This window comes from Tupaia chinensis, unplaced genomic scaffold, assembly GCF_000334495.1.
Source record: "Tupaia chinensis unplaced genomic scaffold, TupChi_1.0 Scaffold000161_1, whole genome shotgun sequence".
In the NCBI taxonomy this organism is placed as follows: domain Eukaryota; kingdom Metazoa; phylum Chordata; class Mammalia; order Scandentia; family Tupaiidae; genus Tupaia; species Tupaia belangeri.
The window spans coordinates 4,204,690-4,208,272 of NW_006159632.1; the positions used below are offsets into that span (position 1 = coordinate 4,204,690).

Genomic DNA, 3,583 nt, shown 5'->3' on the forward strand with positions numbered 1-3,583 from the left:
CAAGTGTGCAGCGCAGAGACAGGAGCGGCGGGCAGCTGGGGGTGGGCAGGAGAGGCTCAGGAAAAGGAGACATTTAACAGACACAAGAATGCAAAGTGGTTGTGTACCGTAAGATCTTTGACTTGTTTGATGTGCAAACTATTTATATTTTGAGAACCCATAGCCTATGCTAAGCATTAAAATATAAATTTAAAAAAAGAAAGAGAAACACTAAAAAAAAAAATCATGTCTGGGACTCACATGGCACTCTGTGGGACAGCACTGCCTTGGCCCATTCCAACAGACAAATTCCCGGGATGAGCATGGCTGTGGAGATTTTAAAAACGAGTGAGGGCCAGCAAGTGGTGTGGTGGTGAAGGTGCTGCCCTTCCACATGGCCGACTGCAGTTCAAGTCCCAAACCTGGCGGCTTCCTTTCTCACTTTCTCTCTGTCTATCTCTGGTGATTGCACATTCCCTAAAGCAAATAATAAAATAATTCTTTTTTAAAAAAAGAATGCTTATTTAAAAAAATAAGGTGTGAAACTTGGGGTAGGGCTTCTCAGAAAAGATTCACTGAAAGTCTGCCAAAGACCTCGAAAAGGAACAGCCTAGCACAGCGTTAAGCACGGCGCAGAGAGGCCAGATCCTATATGTCTGACCGGAGTCGGAGTCCCAGACCAGCACGTGAAAAATATACCAAGTGCCCGCCCAGCTCAGGAGCCTGCTGGGATGGAAAACTGGAGGAAATGGATTGGAACATAATCAGGCCCGATGGGAGGTTCTCTCTCTCTCTCATGTGAGAGAAAATAAAAGCTACTTAAAACCTCTTGGCTCCTTCTCTTATTCCCGCAGGAGCTGACAGTTTTGGTGACAGATGTTGATAGAAATGGCCCAGGCTTGAGCCTGGTGTTGGGAAAATGTCTTTATCAGAGTCCTGTAGGTGTCCACCACCCAGGAATGACCAACTCCTCCTTAAAGGATTCGATTTCTAACCCAGGACCGGTGGACAGGGCCAGCCAATGGCACGGTGGCGAAGGCAGTTGGGTCCCACTTGGCCAACCGGGAGGTTCAACTTCCAAAATCAGCAACTTGAGAAACACACTGAGTATGTGTGTAATCCCAGAAGAGAGCACGTGCCCTTCAGCAAACTTTAAAAAGGCAGTGGGCACGCTGTACCAGCAATTCAAGGGAGCGCTAAGGAAACACCATCAACCAAAACTAACAGGCAAAAACAGGTCGGGGATAAACATTGCCACGTGTGTTATGATAAACCTGCAAAGACAGAAGGAATCCTAACAAATCCGGGAAAAGACAAGCATGCCAATCGGAAATTCTAGAAAAGGAATCAGAAAAGAATGATCTGCAAAAATGTTTGTCACCAACCTCGGTTTTAAATGCAGACCCAAACAACACAGAATACCATCTTTTACTAAGTGGCAAAGGTTTTTGTAAACCATAATTCTTTGGTGGAAGTAGGAAAAAAGAAGGAGACTTAAAATTTGTTAAATTTTAGAGTTATCTTAACTTCGGGCCAGCCCTGAAGTGCGGTGGTTGAGAGAGCCAGATCCCACATGGCCAGCTATGGTGCGAATCCCACCCAGCCTACGTGGCTTGAGGAACACACAGCTGGCCATGCGAGTGCCTAAAACCCCTCCAGGAAGGAGAAAGGGCAGAAAAAGGATGCGACCCGCAAGTCATTTATAGTCCGTGTTCTATTGCATTGTATCACTCCTTTGCACCATTTCCCAATTTTCTCTGCTCATACTAACATTAAGAGTTTCCTTGGGACCAGCAGTTAGCATAATGGCTATGTCGCTGGACTCCCATGTAGGCGACCGCGGTTCAAGTCCCAGACCCAGTGGCTTAAAACTCACGCCGGGCACGTGTGCGTGTATGCCCAAGATCCTGAGAGGAGAATGCAGGAGAAGGGATCGCGGCATGGCCATTCCCCGTGGGGGATGATTTCTCCCTTTCTGTCTCTCTGTCTCTCTCTGTCTGGTGAGTCCACGCGCCCTATAGCAAAAGCCTCTCCAAATAAAGAGTTTCCTGGATTTTCTAAATAGGTACCATCTGGGTCTGGACAGGAGTCATTGAAGGAAATCAACACAGAATTCAAAATTAGCTGCAGAAGAGCTGCAGGTGGTAACTGGGGACTCCCCCCATTACCGTTAATCACATTCATTACTTGACCCCTGAGAACAAGCCCCTGTGATTAGCCACAGCTCTCATACTTCGGGAACAGGGAGCGATCGCAGATGGCTGAGCGATGGTTAAGGAGACGCACGCTCAGGAATGAGGCAAGGGACGGGCTCCCGTCTCCAAACCCTCAGTCCTCCGAGTCACGCTCCCTCTTCCTGCAGCGTTGTTCCCTTTATATTTAATAACTCTCAACGTGTAATCCCTAACGACAGTGCAAATTAGCGTCGTCGCTGCAAACTAATCAGAGTTAAAATGAGCAGATCCTCAGGGCTGGGGCGAGTGGCAGCACAGCCCTCGCAGCCGGTGGGGACTCAGGTCTCGGGAGCATTCTTAGACTCTGGATTTCATACAGGCCCACCTGGGCCCACCTGGGCCTGGAAACGTCCTGGCCTTCCTCCATTGCTGTCTTTATGAATGACGTCGAGAACGGCACCCGTTTGTACAGGAAGAGCCCGCGCCGCAGAAGAGCATGCAGTCCACCCCGCTCAGAGCTTCCCGGCTCGGACAACGTCACCATGTGAAGTGGTGAGCTGCGCTTCTGCCCATCGAACACAGAATGCAGCCACCGCCAGTCGGCTGGTTCCTGTCCAGGCCACCCACAAGCCGCTGCCTGTGACAAACCTACAGTGACGTGGTGCCCTCCTCCCAGCCCAGCACCCACACCCAGGCCCAGATCCACGCTTTGGCTCGGCTAAGCGACCCCTTCAGACGTCCTTGTGAGTGGGCAGGCTGGAGGAGGGGCACAGGAACCTTCTAGAAAAAGTGTGGCTCTGTCCCCCGGGGCTGAGTGGACGGCACTGGCTGAAGGGTGCCCTCAGCGCCGCTCTCCACTCCCCACCCTTCCTCACTCAGCTTCAGATAAACCTGAGGCACCTGCTGGCTGCCTGAGCAGACACTGTCCCTAGCTATCGAGGAAATCAGAAGACCAGGGACCAGGACACTGGGCATCGACGTCTCCTGTGACAGCTGCCTGAGCTCCTCACTGTCCCCGGAGCAGGGGTGAAGGGAGAGAGAGAGCAGGCAGCAAAGAAGGACTGCTATGGGGCCTGAATGCCTTCCTTTCCCTGCTGTAAAGGCACGTGAGCATCCCGCGAGTCAAGTAGACAAACCGAAGTTCCCCCCAGTGAGCACAGCCCTGGGGAGGGTTCTCACAGCGCCCTGGGGAAAACAGCGATGCAGAGGCTGGAGGACAGACTGTGCCTTCCTTGGTGTCAGCACGGTGAGGTGGCCCTGCAGGGCCCTCTGGGAGTCGCCCATGTGTGTCCCACAAGAGAGTGACTGTTTGGACACCTACAGCCCGTCAGCCTGGAGGGCCTGCAGGGAGAGGTTACAGACACTGGGCAGGGAGGCTGCCGAGCAGGTCTCAAAGTGGGCTGCAAACTGATGAAAATTGCTAACGGGTA

At 51.7% G+C, this 3,583-nt stretch overlaps 1 protein-coding gene across 4 annotated transcripts in view; it reads right to left on the minus strand.

The window, feature by feature from the left end:
- The window catches only part of DISC1 (DISC1 scaffold protein), a 311,563-nt gene that overhangs the window by 177,371 nt on the left and 130,609 nt on the right, over positions 1–3,583 (minus strand). The window lies entirely within an intron of this gene.